This window comes from Myotis daubentonii, chromosome 5 (genome assembly GCF_963259705.1).
Source record: "Myotis daubentonii chromosome 5, mMyoDau2.1, whole genome shotgun sequence".
NCBI classification, from domain to species: domain Eukaryota; kingdom Metazoa; phylum Chordata; class Mammalia; order Chiroptera; family Vespertilionidae; genus Myotis; species Myotis daubentonii.
Window position 1 is genome coordinate 63,967,017 of NC_081844.1, and position 20,819 is coordinate 63,987,835.

The following is a 20,819-nucleotide window of genomic DNA, read 5'->3' on the forward strand; positions in this document are numbered from 1 at the left end:
AAGTGTGATTTCTGGTCTGAAGAAATGACGCTCAGCCATCCAGCGTGGTACAATACCTTGTGTTCACGTTTGTTCAGCATATGAGCATTTTATCTACCATCTGGTAAGCAAAGCACAGCCCAGAGCCACTGTCCATTCCTGTTAAAATTTGTTTAGAGGGCCTCACGGCTACCAAAGTCAGTCTGACTTGCTAGGGAAGCTCAGAGCTCTCCCCCGGGGAATCTTCCTCAGAACCATTTGCAGTCTCTGTCCCTTTTACTGGCAGACACAACAGTTTTCTTGGCATTTGTGCCGCAGAGGGTACAAGTAGACTATCTACACGCAGTCTATCTCAGCATTGCTGCAGCGGCCTCATGTCTATTCATGGGTGGACCCAGTGGCCATCTCCGCAAACACATGGGCTATTTGCTTGTTGATTCCCATCTCCTCCGAAACCTGGAAAGGAGCTTTTTTTTCTTTTTTCTTTCTTTCTTTCTTTTTTTTTTTTTCAGAGAAGTAAGCTTTATTTCCTTGTTTCTCAAATAGAGTTGGCTGAGCTGGTTGCTTTTTGGTAATTAATCAAAGAGAGCAAATCCCATATCCTTGTCCGACTCCTCTGACTCTTTCTTTGCTTCAACCTTGGCTGGGGCTGCAGCAGCAGCAGGAGTAGCAGTGGCCACAGGGGCAGCAGCCACAAAAGCAGATGGATCAGCCAAGAAGGCCTTGACCTTTTCAGCAAGTGGGAAGGTGTAATCAGTCTCCACAGACAAAGCCAGAACTCGCTTGTACCCATTGATAATAGAATGGGGTACTGATGCAACAGTTGGGTCACCAATGTGAAGACGTACGCTGGCAACATTGCAGACGCCCTCCAGGCAGCGGGAATGCAGAGTTTCCCCTGTGATGTCAAGCACTTCCGGGTTGTAGATGCTGCCGTTGTCAAACACCTGCTGGATGATCAGCCCAAAGGAGAAGGGGGGATGTTCAGCATGTGCAGCAGGTGGCTTCGCTGGCTCCCACTCTGTCTCCAGTCTTAATCAGCTGTGCATCCCTCAGGATTTCAGTGGTGCCCCTGGAGATGTTAGTGGTGATGCCTAGAGCCTGGAAGAAGGAGGTCTTCTCTGGCCCAAGACCAGTGTTCTGGGCTGGCACAGTGACTTCACACGGGGCCATGGCACCAGCACGGGCAGCAGCTGGCACCTTATTGGCCAGCAGCAGGTCCCTGATCTCAGTGAGGTCCTCCTTGGTGAACACAAAGCCCACATTCCCCCGGATCTGAGGTAGCAGTTTCTCCAGAGCTGGGCTGTTTTCCAGATGTCCTCGGATGGCCTGGCGCCTCATGGTGTTCTTGCCCATCAGCACCCCAGCCTCCCGCGGAGGGACCTGCGGATCTGTTGCATCTGCCTGGAGCCCACACTGTCTGCTCCACAATGAAGCATTTTGGATAATCATCCAGGAGTTGGATGATCTTAAGTAGTTGGACTTCCAGGTAGCCCTGTCCTCACTGGGCATCACGGCGGTGCGTCAGGGATTGCCACGCAGGGTTTAAAGACGATGTCACTCCCACGAGGACGCCTGGCGAGAGGACCGGAAAGGAGCTCTTTCGATGGGCACTGGCCTGTCCTGCTTCAGGCACCCTCAGAACTCCTTAGGGTTGTGCCCCGACGGGCATCCCTTTAGCAGGTTTCCATTGTTCTGACTGACCATGTGTTAGGCCACTGGCCAATGCCAGGAGTCATAGCAACCCACACACACGGCCTTACTGCTGTTCAGTCCTGGTGTCACAGATGAGAAAACAGTGTGCAATCCATCCCAATGGAGCTGATCTGTTTTCACTTCTTCAGCCAGAGTCTTTCCATCTGCTGGTCTTACTACAGCAGCTTTCCAAACAGGATGCTGTCACTTCACCTTGGAATGCCAACCACAGACCAAACAGCTCTTTGTGGTCTGTCCAGAGCAGCCCCCAGGACATTAGAATTCTGCATCTCCTCTGCTGCTGCAGAGTCAGCCCCAGGGGACGAAGCGCCTGGCTCTCCTGTAGTTCCTCCTTGCACTTCCCTGGCAGCACGGGCTCACATAAACCGTGTCCATTTTAGTATGGCATACATCTGGGCACCACCTTCCCCATTCAACTATTCATCTGACAGCACCTCTGACATCATAGGTATTTCAGGTTTCAAGCATTATGTCCCTCAGGCACAGTGGAATTTTCCATTGATAGTGTTGGTTGGCAGGGTAGTCAATGCCCCTCAAATGGACATTATCTTGTCCAAAGTCACAGTACTTTCCCTGGGAGGCACTCAGAGGCTCTTGTTATGAGGCACAGTGTCTGCCCCACAAAGACCATTGCAGAGAGTGCTGTCCCTATGAGATTCTATAACGCACTGGGTAGACTCAGGCCATCGCGCTGCTTCCCATTTAGCACGTCCAATTAGTGTGGCTTGAAGGGCGGATTTACATGCCTTCTGTTTTACATTGTTGGGAAGGGCAAAGGTTCCCATCCACATACATTTCCATCCCCATAATACATCAGTAAGACAGACAGAGTCAGTTCACATAATGTCCGTTTCACATACCAATTCCCCTCCAAACTTTTATGGCAATCCCTTCTATGCTTATGTGCCTTAATGGCTTCTACTAGGACTTCTTCTATAGTTTCCGTTTTACAATGCTAGTTAGGGGAAGGTATTCCCTCGCCATAAACATCTAAATAAAGGAGACAGGACTTTTTTTTTTACATTATACTTTCTTAAACATTCCAACTTTCCTAATAGTACCATCCAGTGCATTTTACTTTCTCTCACACTAATTGCAACCTGAGTCTTGGCCTTGCTGGTGAGTTTTTGTTCCCAGTTCATGGGATTCCCCTATTAGGGAGTCCTAGAAACTTCTTTTTTTCCACTCTTGACAATTTTACCCACTCTTGTGAAAAGGCTTTGGGGTTGAGCCAAGGGACTCGAGTTGTTTTTCAAACTTTAACTTGATTGATTGCCTTCTGCTGCTCCAAAGTGATTGCTGGTCAGGTTTCTCACCGCTTTTTTACTTTCCAAATCTTTACTTTGCAAAATTTCTCAAAACTAGGGTACGAAGACTTGTTTGGAGCCTAATGTTGGGGGACAAGAAGGAGGCTCTTTGTCCCACGCAACCTTAGGTAGTACTGTAATAGAAAATTTGCTTTAACCCCATCAATGTCTGTTTTATGTACCCATTTCCCAATAACCATCGAAAAGATTCCCACGATGCTGGTAGTTGTCCTGTACCCCTCCCCCTTCTGTTTCTGCTTTGTTTCTATCAATTTTTGCTTATTTACCTTACCTTCTTAATAAGGTAAATAAAAACCAGCCTGTTGAGGTGAATCTCTTGGCTCTCCCCTCAGCCTGTTCCCATTCTCTAGTTCAGTGGTTCTCAACCTTCTGGCCCTTAAATACAGTTCCTCTTGTGACCCAACCATAAAATTATTTTCATTGCTACTTCATAACTGTAATGTTGCTACTGTTATGAATCGTAATGTAAATATCTGATATGCAGGATGGTCTTAGGGGACCCCTGTGAAAGGGTCGTTCGACCGCCAAAGGGGTCGCGACCCACAGGTTGAGAACCACTGCTCTAGTTAATTAAGCTAATGTTCTTATTTGCATGTGTAAAACCCAGGAGGGGAAGCTGAGATAGGAAATCTGATAAGGCTTCTTGAACTGGTTGGTTCTGTAGCAATAAATAACCTGGGGTGCCCATGCACAGGGCCCCCCTTCATCACAGCATTTACTCTGACCTGACTAACAGGCATAGTCAGCTGGTGAGTACCCTGGTCATCATAAAGCCAGTCTCACGTGGCTGGCATATGAAGCATATCAGCTGCTTCAATAGGGTTTCCATTTGGCATTTATAAGGGGGCGGGGAGGTGGGCAGACCTTACAGTGGCTTTCATTCAGTGCACCAGGCTTGCTGTCCCCTCAGGAAGAACCTCCTGTGTGTCTGGATCATGTCCAGCCTCCTGTGATTGTTCAATAGTGAGCTAGTGATTGTTTAATAGGGAGCTATGGGTATTCCATCAACCCAAGCATGCTCTTCCACTCAGCACCATTCAAAACCAAGGACACAGCTAGCCCTCAGGTTAGTTACTGACAAAATCCTTTTCAGTAAAGGTTCCCCAGGAAGCTGGTGATACCAATCTACAAAATGAAACACCCTCTTACCCCCTCCCCGCTTCTATCTCCTGGTTTTAGTCATTTCTTGCTTTTGCCCTCCCCCCTCAACATTAACTACCTTCTTGGTGACCAGAGGTCTTAGAGGCACTTTGTGTTGTCCTGCATAATGTTGTCTCCTTTTAGGTGGCTTTGAAGTTAATGGGCAAAGGTCAGAATTAACCCAAATCTGAGCTTGGATGAGCATCAAGGCCAGACCCAACACTTTCTTTTACTTTCAGTGCAGCTATGATAGGTGACAATAGCAAAGGGTTGAATATTTTGCCTATTCCTATTTCTTATTAGTTTTCCTTTCCTTATGCACCCAGTGCATCTCTAATTTCCACTGATAATTTTATCCTTTAGCAACTGAGCCCAGCACAACAGAGCTGCTACTCCATACCATGAGGGACCACACGGCCACCCAGGAATCAAAGGTTACCTCTTTCATTCTTTCTCTTCCCAAACCAAAGGTTTCTATGAGCCAGGCCCGTTCTAGCAAATTTCACTTCACTAATACTAACTAAACAGGAGTCCTGAACCCAACTCCAATTTTGGGGGGAGGGGTTTCCCTCCAGACCAACAAATAATTCTCAGACATCAGCAGGGTATCCAAGAAGTCAATTCAATTCTGACACTATATACCCAGAGTTAGAATCAGATTCCACAGGTTAAGGATTCAGTCCTACAGGACTGCCACCCTCTCTAACTACACACTTCAGATGCCAGCTGTAAGCCAGAAAACCTGTATCTCAAGCATGTCAAACTCGAGGCCTGCGGGCCGCATGCAGCCCACAATGAATATTTTTGTGGCCCAGCCAATGTAACGGTAAGAAACGTTTTAATAAAAATTTCGTAACTTAATTTTTACAATATCCTGTTATACACAACTCTCTATATAAAAGTCTAATATGCTAAGTGTTCCTTCTCCCATCCGGCTGGTTGCTATGACACACACTGGCCACCAGGGGACAGGTGCTCAACACAGGATTACAACACAAATGGTCTAATTCCAGAGCACATTCTTTGAACTAGTATTTCATTATATTACAATGAAAATGGAAAAAGGGTTACTAATATGATAGAATATTTAATATTACACATGACTCAAATACATATAGAAGAGAAATTATTAAAAAATGTTAATATACAGACATTTTAGCCTAATATGAAATTTTAAAATAATTCAGTCTACATAAGCCTGATATTCACATATAGGATATTAAATTTCTGGAATTTTCTAAAAAGTGATTTGATTGTATTATATGAATCAATATACTTTAAAAAGTTTTAGTTTTGGCCTCTGGTCCGTGGACTTCATGTCTAAGAGGTAACCTAAGAAAATATTTAGTAATGCATAATGTAAAATATTCCATTATTTGCCACACTGCTAATTCGTGTAAAACACAAGGGTGGGCAACAGTAGGTTTACAGTTGTTTGTATGAAAAATAATACAATTAATAAATCAATCAAGAATAAACTGTTTTGTGCACTCACAACTGTAAATCTACTTTTGCCCACCCTGCATAATATGAAATCACTTTTTAACCTTGACTATCACAATTCCTTGTAGAGTTTCCCCCTAGAATCACAGATTCATTCAGAATTTTTAAAAAAGGCACATTGGTGATTTTTCAGTCAGTACTAAATAAATTATAGTATCTATGAATTATTTTATCCATTAAAATAGTATTTTGAATAATATTTAATATTGTATAACAACATATAAACTATTTGTCATTTTTATACTTAAAATATATTAATTTTACAGTTTAAAAAAACTAGTGTAAATATGTTGTCTCATATTGAGCAAATATGCCACTAAAATGTATCCTGGTTTACATGGAATATAGCTATCTACTCTAAGGCTCAGATAATTTCACTATTAATTTCATAGTCAGGTAATATTCTGTTAAGGGCAGTGTTTTCATCTGGGTAATCCTCAAATCTCTAGCTATCAACAAGCTGTCTTCCAGAGAGTTGGCATTAAAAAAACCAGATGAATTAATAAATAAGAGAATGGCTAAATGAATGAAGAAGCAAATATGAAATAAATCAGAATGCATACATTAATGTATGCTTGAAATCTTTGTATGTTTTCTCATTTATTTTCTAGTATGAATTTCTCTATGGCTTGGAGTTGGACTTATTTTGTACTTTTTTCCTATCCTTTACATTAAAAAGATGAATATCCTAAAATTATACTATTGCTCTGTTGAATTCTTAATTGCTTTCTACTCTTTTTCTGAGTTTTGTATACTTGAGTTTTTGGTGTGAATTCTCTGTCAGGATTAGAATTGCAAATAGGTCATACTTGCTCTGTATTAAAAGAATAGGTACAGCTAGTGTCTGAAAAGTTAATTAGACAAAATAGACAATTAATTACATCTTATTAATGTGTAAAAGACCTGTGACAAATTGTGCTAATTGCATGCTCTTATATATCTAAAGAGGTCATGCTGCTTTAAAAGTATGTTGTTAATGGAAGACAAATGTAACTTCATGTGCTTGATAAGAGTATTATAAACTGCATTATTTATGACTCCATTGGAATACTTAATAATTTTAAGCTTTAAATTAAACTGCTCATTAAACAGGAGAGCTAGTACCAAATTCTTAAAATAGGTCATAAAAGCTGGCTGCAGTGTAAGATAAATTTGAAGGTCTAGCATTTCCTGAGAATGTCTTTATACCCTTATTTTTAAGAGACTGAGCCCTAGAGATGTTAAACTTACTTTAATGTGCCCTTAGTAAAGGGGAGAATTCTTTCATTAACAGCATTCACCCCAAAGAAATGATTCATTTTTAAAAGCCCTCCGCTGCTTAAGCGCAGATACATGCAGTTGAATATTCTCATCAGCTACTGAGCTTTATTTCCAAACCAAAAAAGATGGGAAGAAAAGAGAAGTAAAAAGCTATGGGTGTGCCTTGCTTGCAGGTGACCAAGGGGGTTTTAGGATGTGGGCACGATTAAAGGCAAAGACATAGTGATAAAGGAGCATGTTAGAAAAAAATGGGCAAAACACCCCACAGCAGCTTAGACAGAAAAAAAAAAAGTAGATGGAAACAATTTAAAATGAAGAATGACTCAGAGTGGCTCTCACAGGCAAATACTTAATTACACAAAGGCTCTTTCGTTTCTTTCATTGAGTACCTGTCAAGGGGAGGGAACACTAGCAATTCTAGAAGAAATTGTTTCTATTTCAGTTAACAAAACTGGATGCTCACTCAGGGCTCTCACAGGGGCTTCGCAAATAATGTGGATTATTTTTCTTCTGTTCTCCAGAACCGAAGGCATTCCAAAATGAGCCTGACTGTTGCCACACTATACATGTTCATGGTTGGTGAGCTCAGTTCATCAGAACAGTGTGCTAATGAAATCTCCATGCCAAGCTTCTCTCTACCAGGGGTCTGGAAACTGCACACGGCTTATAGTTAAAGGAGGGCAAGGGAAAAGAATGAACCCACACCTCCTGCTTTCTGTATACCCATCCCCAGCAGCTTCCTGCTTTTTTCAGTGAGCAGGGGCTTCAGATTACACCAGAGCCTTGTCCCTGTAAGAACAAGCTCCGTTTGTGATCAAACACCTGAACATTATCTCTATATATAAAAGGCTAATATGCTAAGTGTCCGGCCATCCGGCCGCACTGTGCGGGTCATCTCTATGATGCCACCAAGGGGCAGATGCTCAACACAGGAGCTGCCAGGCCGCAGTGACTTGGCAGCGGCGGTTCTTGGGTGATGCACCTCGAAACCAGAGAGGAGGGAGACTGATTCCTCGTGGGACCACACGATTCCACCTTCCACCATGGCTCATGCTGCTGCTGGGACACTTGTTGGCCCTGAATCTGGTGTACTGTACACTTGGGTTTGTGGTCCACACACTGTGCAACAGCAACTTCGCAGAGGGCCCTCTCGCACTCCGGGACCCCTGGGGGATATCGAGGAGCATGTTTTGGCCCGATCCCCACAGGCCAGGCCAAGGGCATGTCTGGCCCATCCCGCCCCACCAGCCACCTCCTAATTAATTCCATTTCAATGTGCACGAATCTATGCACTGAGTCACTAGTTTCAATTCATTTACTTTTACATTTCCATGTCTTGTTTCCTACCTGCCCTCACATGTCAGATGAAAAAGATTTATAAAGTGTCTACAGTAAGGTGATTTTTAACCTGATACATGTAAAAAGGCCTATGATAATAAGCAATCAAATGATAATAATTGTTGAACCTACACTGAATTATCAGGAAATCAATTCTAGAAAATTTAATCCTTAGATATTAGTAGAGAGTGGTGAGATTTATTATAGAATAAGTGACAGATGACCCCTGAGGTTAGAATGGTAAGTCTTAAGGGGAGAATATATCATGCTCATGGGCATAACCAGGCTTATATTTCAGCTGCACAGTCTTGGATCACCAAGAGATCTATTATAAGAGCATAGATTAAATTAGTTGTCCAAATGGATGGAGTATGTTATAAATGACCTAATCATAATCATGATTTCTTGAGAAATTTTTGGTATATCTTCTATACTAAGCACTTGGTAAAAGTCGTTTTAAATGCACCCATCTGTCCCACACACTCATATTTTATAAACTTACTTCCTGATGAAGATTTGCCATTATTGGGAGTTTATTTTCAGCCTATGTTTTAGGTGTTAGCACTTGTTTATCTGGGTTAGACACTGGATACAATGCAGGCCAGTACACATTGAGCAAAAATTTTAATGTGGAACATAGATAATGTGAGAATGCACAGATACTGGAAACTGCACACACGAGGGGAATTAGCACAAACTCACAGGTTCTTCCCCAAAGACCTCACTGTGGGCTCATGATAGAAAGTGAGGACAAAGACCTGGGAAAAACTCCTTTCTGGGGCATGCCTGGGAAAGAGATATAGCATCCTCTGGTGTCTACATCCCCTAAAACACAAAAGCCTTAAACCAGGGGAAGTAGGGCATCAAATCATATCACCACTAGGACATAGGTGAAGACCCATTCCAGCTTGGGGAAAAACAAAGCAATACAAAAAACAGAAAATAATCCTCTCTACCGTTAGGGAAGGGGCAGGAATACTTCTGGGGCCCAGATAACTAGATGTCCTAGATGTCTCCTACACCAGATGGAAATGGGCAAGAGCACTGGAAAGGAACCACAAACAAAACTCAGGGGCATAGCCCTAGTTGAGAGAGGCTGAACCAGAACAACTGAGGACTCCAGCCCCCTCACCAGTAGGTGAGTTATCTGAGTTATAAGTGATAGCTGTCCACTGCTGGAGGAAGATCAAGAGTATGGAGGAAGACTTCTGAGGTGCAGTTGAAGGGGGCGATTTTAAGATGCAAATTGAACAGAAATTGAGAGAAAATTCCTGCCAAACCCAACCCAAACACCAGAAACCAGTATTAGATGATTGGGGAGCCTTTGGAGCCTAGTGATAAACACAGGGTGGCAGGCGGAATCCTAAAGACTCCTCAGCAGCCTGGATTTACAGAGATTTTCATGTTGACTTTGAAAGAGCAAACTACCATAGTTTGCAGGGAATGGCAGGGACTTCTGATTGCTGATAATGGCACCCACTTAACAGCCAACAAGAAAGGGAGGACCTTGGTCCTACAGTCATAAGAAATTTTATTCTGTCAATAACCTGAATGAGCATGGAAGGGGACTCAGCTTCAGATGAAACTGCAGCCCTGGCCAAAAACTTGATTTCAACCTGATGACCTCAGCTGACATGACACTGAATCTTGACTTCTGACCACAGGAACTATCTATATATATTAAAGGCTAATACACAAAGTGTCCCCTCGGGAGTTCAACCAGGAGACTGGGAGTTCAATCACTCGCTATGACGTGCACTGACCACCAGGGGGTGGCGCGGAATGAAGGAAGGCCCTATCTGGCAGCCAGGGAAGGGAGGTCCCGGCCAGCAGCCGGAAGGAAGGCCCTGATTGGCCCCGATTGCTGGCCAGGCCTGGGGACCCTACCCATGCATGAATTTTGTGCACTAGGTCACTAGTGAGGTAATAAATGGGTGTGTTGTTTTCACCTCCATTTTTATAACCTTCAGTTGAACAGACTCTAATCAGTTCCTTAAACGAATGAAAACCCTTGGCTCCAACTCATAATTTTTCTAAGGTAAAATTCACATATCACAAAAGCCACCATTTTGAAGTGTACAATTTAGTGGAATTTTACTTACAATATTATGCAACTATCACCTGTATTTAGTTACACATGTGGGTATTGCTTAAAGTCACTAGGTTTGTGGTCCCCTGTTACATAGCAATAGAAAACTAACACTCCAAGAAATGAAGGGCACCAGAGGTGGCATGAATTAAAACATAGAACTTAAAAATTTAATATGACAACAATATTCTAAAGGATGGGAGGGAGGAACTGGGGACACACTGAGTAAGGTCCTTGGAGTACACATGAGCGTGAGTTTTCTGGCTGTGTAAACAGGGTGCCAGCTGACTTGTTGCAGTCTACCTTTAATTGCCTTACAATTATATACTGTACACTGCAAGGCCAAAAGTCTTTTACATAAAATGTATGAATAACAAGTCAATAGTGGATAAAATAAAATAATGAAAAGTCATTAATCCAAAAGAAGACAGAAACGAGGGGTATAAATAAACGATGAAACAAAGAAAATAGCTAGAAAGATGGACATTTTAATACAATCACACCAATAACTACATTAAATATAAATGCCATGAACACATCAAATGAAAGACAGAGACCCAACTAGATACTATGTGAAATCTTAAACCATCCATGATTTTTTTGTATTCTGTTAATTTAAAATCCATTCATAGGTCAGGCATTTTGGATGGATTGCTTGCTCATGTATGATTTTGTAATATATTTGTAATATCATGAATTGGTCTTTGAAAACTTGATTCCTTATGCTATGTAGGTATTTCAGATGCTGATATATTTTTAAAACAATACTAGCAACCACATTTGTTATTCTCATCAGTCTCATCAGAAAGTCTTGAAATATTGAAAATTATCAAGCTCACAGTAGTGGATACAAGCTTTCCAAAATTCTAATTCTCAATTGAAAGCTCAGACTTTATCACTGGTAATAGATACTGTCCATTTTTTTTTCCCCTTGAAGTGATAGGCCACTAAACTTATCTTCAATAAAATATCTACCAAATACTAAATTCTGCATAACCATTAGCTTGGGAGTCATTCCTTTAAATAAACATGGTGCTCCAGGAAAGAGTGGCTAGCTCACCTCATCATTCAATCACACAAGCACTTTTCTTTGAGTCAACCAACATATCTCTCTGCCTAGTGTTTTATGTGCACTTTTGTGTTTTGTGACACAGATATTAAGAAGATCTATCCCTGAGGGTGGAGATTTAATAACATGTGTAATTTGTACTTCTTCACCAGGGCATTCTTACTTGAAACTGTTCTTTTGTTTAATCTGCAAGTGAGCAATACATTGGCTGCGAGCAGCGTGATACCAGCACCTTGATTCATGCTAAGGTAGTAGCAGTTTTACTATGGATTTTTTCATGATCAACACAGTGAAAAGCAAATGTCAACACAGTGAGAAAGCAAATAGCAGTACTATTCTAAAAGATAATTTTGATATTCTGGATCCCCTAAAAATAACGTAGGCACTCCTAGGAATTCAATGGACCACACGCTGAGGATGGCTGTCTTGAGACAAAGATATAGTGGTAAGAATAAAGTTTAGGGATATGTTTACTATAACTGCTACAGTAAAAAGATGGTGGTGAATTTTGTGAGCTAAGGTTGTATTTAATATATTTTCTTAGTCACTCTTATTTAAAACCATTTATAATTAGTCACCACCAAGCTAACATCTGGATCTGTAAAAGGAGTAGACACATCAAAAATAAAAGGGATATCATACTTACTAATCTTAAAAGTGAAACAAAAGTGTTTATGCCTCTATCCCAGTGATGGCAAACCTTTTGAGCTTGGCGTGTCAGCATTTTGAAAAACCCTAACTTAACTCTGGTGCTGTGTCACATATAGAAATTTTTTTATATTTGCAACCATAGTAAAACAAAGACTTATATTTTTGATATTTATTTTATATATTTAAATGCCATTTAACAAAGAAAAATCAACCAAAAAAATGAGTTTGCTTGTCACCTCTGACACGCATGTCATAGATTCACCATCACTGCTCTATCCCATTCTCCCTTTTAATCTCATCCTAACTTGGAATAAAGTCTTAGCTATTACAGATGGCATTTTTGACACAAAAAGAAGTTTTGTATTTATACTACCCTTGAATTATAACCACTCAAGGAGTTCAGTGAAGAAGTCACTTACAAATAAATATGAGAAAGCTATCATCCATATTTATTAAGTCTAAACAGAAAATGTAACAAAAAAAATAACTGTTGGACAACTCAATAAAATTCCTGGCAATAAAGAACATGCAAAAGCATCTTAGAAGAAAGCTACATGAATTTACAGAATGCCATAAAAGGAGACTGGATAACAGGTAGAGGCACACCATTCTACAGGTAGAAAGAATAAACAATTACAAGCAATGTAAATCTTGCTCTGAATCAGATTTAACTGAATCACAATAAAACCAGAATGTACTCTTCCTTACGAATTTGACAATATGATTTTAAGTTCCTCCAACAGAATAAATATGTGAGACTAGCCAGAATAATTCTAAGAAAGTAGGGAATTGTCGATTTTTAATGAGCGTAGCCTTGGTATGCATATCTTCACTCCACCAGACACTTCACAGCATGGTGCCAGCGCATTGCTGTCCTCACCTGCTAGACCCCTGTTCTGTTCTCAGGGAGAGGACAAGGGTTAGTGTCTCTCATACTCCACCAGACAATCCCCAGGTGGTGTTGCTATCCCATTCCTTCAAACTGAATTTTTGTGGCTGGTGGTAGGGGCGTGGAATTGGCCCATTCTGGTCTGGCCATGGTCTCCACTCTATTCTTCTGATGTGACACATCATATTATATCCCAATGCAAAGTCCTCTTGGGTTTTGATGCCATGACAAGAAACGGCATCTCAACAGCTCAGTTTTAGAGCCTCAGAGTTGATCTATTTTTAATATCCTTTTTTAGAACAGCCACTTCTGTTCTGGTTTTGAACAAATTCCTTTTTGTTTTAAGTGGTCCATCTTTAGCTATGTCTTATCCATACACATCTTGCCATGCTCCTGGCACTGTTATTGAATTAGAGAGTCTTTATTATATTTATTGGTCATTTATAAACCTTCATTACAATCTATTGTATCTATACACATATTTTCATAGTTAGAATGATAAAAAAATAAGTTCTGTATTCTCCTCTTAATCATCTTAGTTTACAACTCTAAAAATTCTAAATAATTATTAATTTAATAGTTTCATAAGGTCTTGAGTAAATAAATTATAATTTATTCTCAGTTGTTGGTAAATCCCTGGGCCGAATCCTGAATTTGTGCATGAAATTTTATTGACAGTCACTTGTTTATGTAGGATCTGTGGCTGCTTTTGTGTTACACAGCAGAGAATAGTTGTGGCAAAGACCATATGGCTTGCAAAGCATAAAATATTTACTGTCTGTCCCTTCATAGAAAAAATTTGCTTTTGATCTATACTTTTGTGGAACAGCCAGAGGTTTTAAGACTTTCCACAGTTAAAAACTACTCAAACTGAAATAATAAAACATTTAAAAATATTTAAGTGAAAAAAGTTACAGGATTAAGAACTGTGGTGGGATGAAAGGGGATTAAGACTTTTTAAACACCTACTAAACGATATAGAAAGCTATTTATATCAAATGTCTTCACTCACAAAACCCTGATGACCCTATCTATGTCTTCCTTTTATATTTTCAAAGGCAAAATTCCTCTGATAAGTTTTAGAGGGAATAGGGATTATTTCTTTTCATAGTCTCTTCTTAATTCAGAGGAACTCCAATGTTTCCCAAAGTAGCCTATCTTCTGATATTGTTTCTGTTAAATACTCTTTTTTAAAAGATAAAATTGTGACTCTCTTAGAAATATCAAATGAACATGTCAAATATTTTAGTTAACTTATGAGGAAACTAGTGAGATAATATTATTACCAATTGAAAGCAGAATTTAAAGAATTTGTATGTAGTAAGAAATGCTAAAACAAACTTACAAATAGGTGCAAAAATTGGTCTAGCCACAGGCAATAATTAATTGCGTTCTATTGAATACAACAAATTTATATTTTTATAGACAGAATCACTTGCATTATTATTAGTTTTCTACAACTTAGAGAGTTGTCAAATAGCTCTAAAACAATAAAAGGCAGGGAGGACACAGATGGAGTAAACTAGACAGGACGCCACTAGTCCTTTTTGGCACATCTCAAAGTCACAGTTTTTCTTGACAGCTCAAATGGGCCACTGATTTAAATCCTTGCCTGTTTTATTATCGATATGAAACCACGACATTTTTTCATTTGTTCTTGCAACATTGTAATTCTCAGAAGAAACATACACAGCACTCAGGGGGCTAATGCTAAGGGGCTTATATAACTACAGCCCAGAAAAGGAACAACTTAACATTTAGTATTAGATATTACTTCCCAAAGACCTAGGCCACTCTTCTCTCTCTAGGGTAGATGTTTCTAAAATGTCTACTGCTGTACTTTCCTCAGTCATTTCTTTATCATGCAACGAATTTCAGCGTCCTCTTTATCTTGTCTTTGGACTTGACTATGCCCGAGAAGATGCAACTGGTCAACTGAAAATTTCCACTGAGCTCAAACAGGGTATTTTCCTAAATTAAAGAACCAAGAACCAACCTCCCCTGGACATAAAAATTATGTCAGTTCTCTAGAGAACAAAAGTGCCTTTAGTTAGTTTTGCTTTCAACTCAATGGCCATTTCTTTTTCCAAGGTAACAGGTAATTGGGGGGAGGCAGCAGGGTAAAGGATATGAACATTCTAAGTGCTGAGATGGGTTTACTATTTTTTTTTTAGTTGCTAGGGAAGGCCTTCCTGATAAGAAATGTTGATGAAGTAAAGGAGGACCTGGGGAAAGAGGTTTCCAGATAGAGCCCCAGCCAGTGTTTAGTCTGCAAATGTCAGTGGATTTGAGGAGGAGCCCAGACGCCAGGGTAGCTGAGCAGCATGTGTGAGGAGGCAGGTGCCAGAAGGTATCAGAGGACACGGGAGAAGCCCGCTCATGTGGGGCCTTATTGGTGAGGTGTTCATAAGTCAGCTTGTCCAGAAGGGTTACAGTTTTGCCTGTTTTCCAGCTTAATTGTCTATTGCCTTTTTTTTTTTTTTTTTTTACTTTCAAAAGTGTTTTCATTTAGATTATTATATTGTCATCTTACTTATATATCACTGTAAACATTTACGCTATTATTTTTAAAGTCAAGAGCCACTGTAGAATTCTAAGCAGAGGAATGACACGAAAGCATACATTTTGAAAGGAGAAAATTAAAAAAACAAAAATAATTTTAGGATCCTTTTCATAGGTACTGAAATCACCAGGAATGATGTTGGAGTAAGAGTGGTAGGCTGATTAACAAGAGGAGAGCATACACATTCATTTAATATGTTTTACATGACATAGCTTTCTTAAGGAAACAAAGGATAGCCGCCGGCCCCCCCCCCCCCCGGCCCCCGGTCCCCGCCCCCCCCCCCGCCCCCCCGTCCCATGGTTAAGGGTCCAAAAAATTGGGTGATGGGCTTAAGTTTTTGTGGTACCAAGTTATACACACTATTTCCACTCAAAGTGGTGCCTATCCCCAAGGCAGGAAGTGGTCTAATGGAAATGCTGTGTCAAGGCTATCAGAACAATAGAACTTTTAGATTAAAAGTAGGTAATTTTAAAGCTAGGTTAGCAATATATTTTCAGGATAAAACTGATTTATAGGCTTAAGTGACTTATATTTGGTTGCCCTTGTGTCTTGTACATAAATCAATTTCATCTTGAACTGACAGAACCTCATAAGACCCACAGTAAGATAACCTAGTGTTTACATACAAAAAACAAACAGTAAAAGTTATTCTTCTGACAACGTAATGTCAATAGCGTGTGCTTATGCATTGTAAACTAAATGAATCCTGAATAAAGCAATTCGAACTATATATAAAGGAGCAATGACCACAAGAATTCCTTCTATTGCAGACCTCCGTTATTGCTGTCATTTAATGCCCAGACAAAAGATTTCTGCAGATACCAAGACAATTAGAAAGAACTTAGAAAAAAATTTTCTTGTAAATCATCTCTGATCACAACCGTCAAGGATAACATGGATGTTAGAGATCTACCCATATCAACTAGTATCCAAGCAAGATGCTCTCTGTTCCATTCTCCGTGTCCTTTGGCTATTATCTTAGAAAACTGAGACATGTCAAGAAATGTATGCACTGAACAGTAGTATCATTTCCTTCAAGGCACCCTTCCATGACAGAACTGGAGCTTTACAACCACTTAAAGGCAGGCAGGGCTGGAGAGGAGCAGCTTATTGTTCAGGAGGTCACTGAACCGGCATCAGGCATTTGAATCTTTCCGCATCCTGGGACACCTAGGAGCTAGACTGGGAAGATATAGAAGCTTTGACTTGAGAACTATGATGTCCTTTGTCAAACTGGCCTGGGTGAAGTATAAGCAGTTTATTTCATAATGAGATTTGTGGGATAGTGACAGAGTTGTCACCTATTCTGATTCTAGCCAAGGACCCATTTCAGTAACTGGAGGTGCTAAAGGTGGTGATTTTCTCCCCATTCTGTCATTGTCCCTTCTTGGCACCTCCCCACCAGCTGTGGGATTTGCTGGAGATTTGGCATGGCCACTGGAGTTCGTTATTCACTATTGTATCTTAGAAAGGCTATTTTCCCTTTATTTCCTCTGGAATGAAATGAAAAGACCAGCATTTCTAAAAATTTATTCAAGCAATCATTTGCTCCTCATTTATTTCCTTGGGGAAAGAGTCTTGTTGACTCTGGCAGGCATTCTGTCTTTTTCATTAGGTGCCTTTCACTGATAAGATGAAAGAAAATTTTTCATCATGTGGGAACTAAAAGAATCCCTTGCAAAATTCTCCCACTGATAGTCTGGTTATTCTGACTTTTTAAAAGCAAAGAAGTGTCTATCAGGTTATCCAACCAAATAAACTGCCTAATTTTCAGGTCATGTAGCAATAAGACTTAAACGAAGTCCCAAAGGAAGTACAAAATATATATGTTGTGAATTCAGTATCAGTAACAAGTTATGACAGACAATTGTAAAAATATAGTTTAAAAAAAGAAATTTTATTTGTTACACGATGGGAATAGTAAAAGTGTTCTGTGTTTTAGCTTGGATATAAAGGAGAGGAAAAAATGACTTTCAGAAGAGTTTTCAAGTTTCCTCCTTTCCTTCATCCCTCCCTCCCTCACACCACCCATTACAACCAAGATACAAGGACATTCCCTGGATGGATTTGATATCTATCTTAAATTATATAATTTTAATGATAGTATATGGTTTTCCAACATTTGGATCCTCTGAAATATGTCACTGTTAAGGAATTTGAAGCCCATTTTGTAATCTAGGGGTAATTTAGGGTGTGGCTGTATGTTCTGTAGTTTCTTTTTTAAATGTTGTATGCTCTCAATTCAACTGACAAAACACTGAGAGCCAAGGATTTGCAAAGCATTGCCAAATAAATGACTGGTGATGCCCAAATTAATTAGAGAAGGCCTTTGCCAATTTTGGAGGGGGTAGTTACTTGCAAAAAATGAAAAAAAAAAAAAGACAACCCTAGCTGGTTTGACTCAGTGGATAGAGCATCCGACTGGGGACTGAAGGGTCCCAGGTTCAATTCCAGTCAAGGGCACATACCTTGGTTACAGGCTCCTCCCCAGCCCAGTCCCTGTGCAGGAAGCAACCAAATCACTTTGTTTCTCTCACATGGGTATTTCTCTCTGTCTTTCCCTCTCTCTTGCACTCTCTCTCAAAATCAATGGAAACATATCCTTGGGTAAAGATTAACAACAAAAATGACAAATTCAGAAAAGCACTGAAATTGATTTGTTGGTCCATTTGCTGAGCTCCTATTATATGGCAGACACTGTACAAAGCTATGGCTATACAAGACAGAAAGACAGCCTTGTCCTTAATGAACATATAATAAAAATTTAGATAGATAAGGAAGCACATAACTATTGCCTATAGCCGTGGTTGGCAAACTGCGGCTCGCGAGCGACATGCGGCTCTTTGGCCCCTTGAGTGTAGCTCTTCCTAAGCCTTAAGAGTACCCTAATTAAGTTAATAACAATGTACCTACCTATATAGTTTAAGTTTAAAAAATTTGGCTCTCAAAAGAAATTTCAATCGTTGTACTGTTGATATTTGGCTCTGTTGACTAATGAGTTTGCCGACCACTGGCCTATAGTAATTGCTATGAAGAACACAGTTACACATATAGTGACCCTATCTATAGCAAAGATATGTACTAATCTACACATGCACCAGCATTTCAAAGGCAAACATGACTATTATAATACTGCTAAGCCTGAACAAAGCACTTTATTTACAGTATTTCAGGCAGAAACTACAATTTGAATGGCAACAACCCATTCCTTGTGTCTACCCATCTATCAGTCCATTCATTTTCTCTCTTTTGTTCTCCAAAGAACCTTATTGTAAATATGTCAAGATCCCCAGTTATTATTTTCAATCATAATCTCATTCTGGCCCCCTTCAAAATGGAATATCTATAATATTTTTTTATCCACACTTAAAAATACACCCATGCATTGTTTTTGTCCTTATCCACAATATTAAATGTTATGTTCTTCCTCTTTTTATTTTCTGCAAGTCAATTGCCAACCTCCATGCATACCTTCCGATGCATTTGTTCGGGATCCCTCATCCAAATCTAGGTCCTCATCTCTTTTTTTTACTTCATCATTTATTTTTATTTTTTAATTAGTTTGCTTTCCATATTATTTTGTATGGGTTTCAGGTGTATAGCATAGTGGTTAGACAGCCATATACTTTACAAAGTGTCCCCCCTGATATTTCCGGTACCCACCTGGCACCATACATAGCTATCGCAGTAGTATTGACCATATTCCACGTGCCGTTCTTTCCATCCCTGTGACTATTTGGTAACTGCCAATCTGTACTTGCCAATCTGTACTTCTTAATTCCTTCATCTCTTTCACCTAGTTCCCCAGCCCCTCTCCCATCTGGCAACTACCATTCCACTTTCTTAGATTACTTCTAATGTGGCCTTCAAGCTGGACTCCTTGATCTAATTAATATCTTTAGTTCTGTAATGGATGTCTACACCACTCCACACATTACTCCCAGTTTGACAATCAAAAGTACATTTCTCTTCTCCATAAATTATAGCCTGAATTCTTCAATCTAACAGTTAAGGCTCACCATAACTACTGTAACAGCATAACACAACCAACATGCACAGCACTCTAAAATTTACAAGGCACATTCATAATTATGATCATAATATTAATATTAAGAGAGAGATAACATGCATTATTTTCCTGAGAGAGAATGACTTTTCTGAGGCGACACCCAATTTGAATTTAGGTCATTTGCCTTCAATTATAGTCTCCCAAAATATAGTGATTAATACCTATCAAATGTCCCCAGAATATTTTTCTACCAGAATTGGTTACTTGACCACATTAAAAAATTTACATATAATCCTTCTACCTGAAATGTTTTCTTTATTCTTTATTAGTCTATATCTATTGTTTTCTCAAAAGCACCAACCCATCTTCTTTAGAAAATCATTTTGGGGTAAAATTTATCTTCTTAACTTTAAAAAAAGTAATCAAATTAAATGTTCTCCATACTTATATATTCAAACTTTACTATACTACCTTCACTTGCTGTGTTACCTTATTTTGTTTCGTATTAGTGTGTTTTGTTTCCTTTAGGTCTTTTAGGGGATAGTAAGTCTCCTGTTATTTTAGAATATGATATAATCTGTAGTAAATCTCTGTGCAAATAGCAAACGTTCACTGAATGCTTCTGCTATTACTGGTCTTTCCCACTGTAAACTGTCTTACCATTTTTAAGACCTTTTTTTGTCAGACGCTATACCTATGTGTGGTAGGCAGAATAATGTCCTCCCAAAGATGTCCATGTTCTAGTCCCCAGAAACTGAGGAATTAAGAGTGCAGATGGAGGCAAGTGTGTCCACCACCTTGGGATGGGGAGATTGCCCTGCATTGGCTGGTGGGTTCTTCTAATTAGGAGAGGGAGGCAGGAGAACAGGAACTAGGGGTGACAGCAGCAGCAGATTCACCCAATATTGTTGGCTTCGTAGACTCGGGAATGCACATGAATGAAAGAATGGTAGTGGCCTCTAGAAGCTAGAAAAGGCCAGAAAATGGATTCTCCTCTAAAGTCTCCAGGAAGAAGGGCAGCCCCATCAACACTGATTTCAGCTCAGTGAGTCCAATTTCATACTCTGACCTTCAGAAATGTAAGATAATACATGTGCTGTCTTAAGCCACTCTGTGATAATTTCTTATAACAGGCACAGGAAACTAATACTCAACACAGGATTTATTTTATAAAAATATTTAAAATGGGCCTTTATGGAAAAAAATCAATTGAGATTTTCTATTGAGATTTAAGTCAGGAGAGTATATTTCATTTTAAAGTTCCCATAAGTGTTTTCCCAACGTG

General features: G+C 39.8%; 1 pseudogene; it reads right to left on the bottom strand.

Annotated features, from left to right (window-relative positions):
• Positions 1–464: 464 nt before the first annotated feature.
• LOC132235531 (large ribosomal subunit protein uL10-like) lies at positions 465–1,543 on the bottom strand (annotated as a pseudogene).
• Between the last annotated feature and the right edge of the window lie 19,276 nt (positions 1,544–20,819).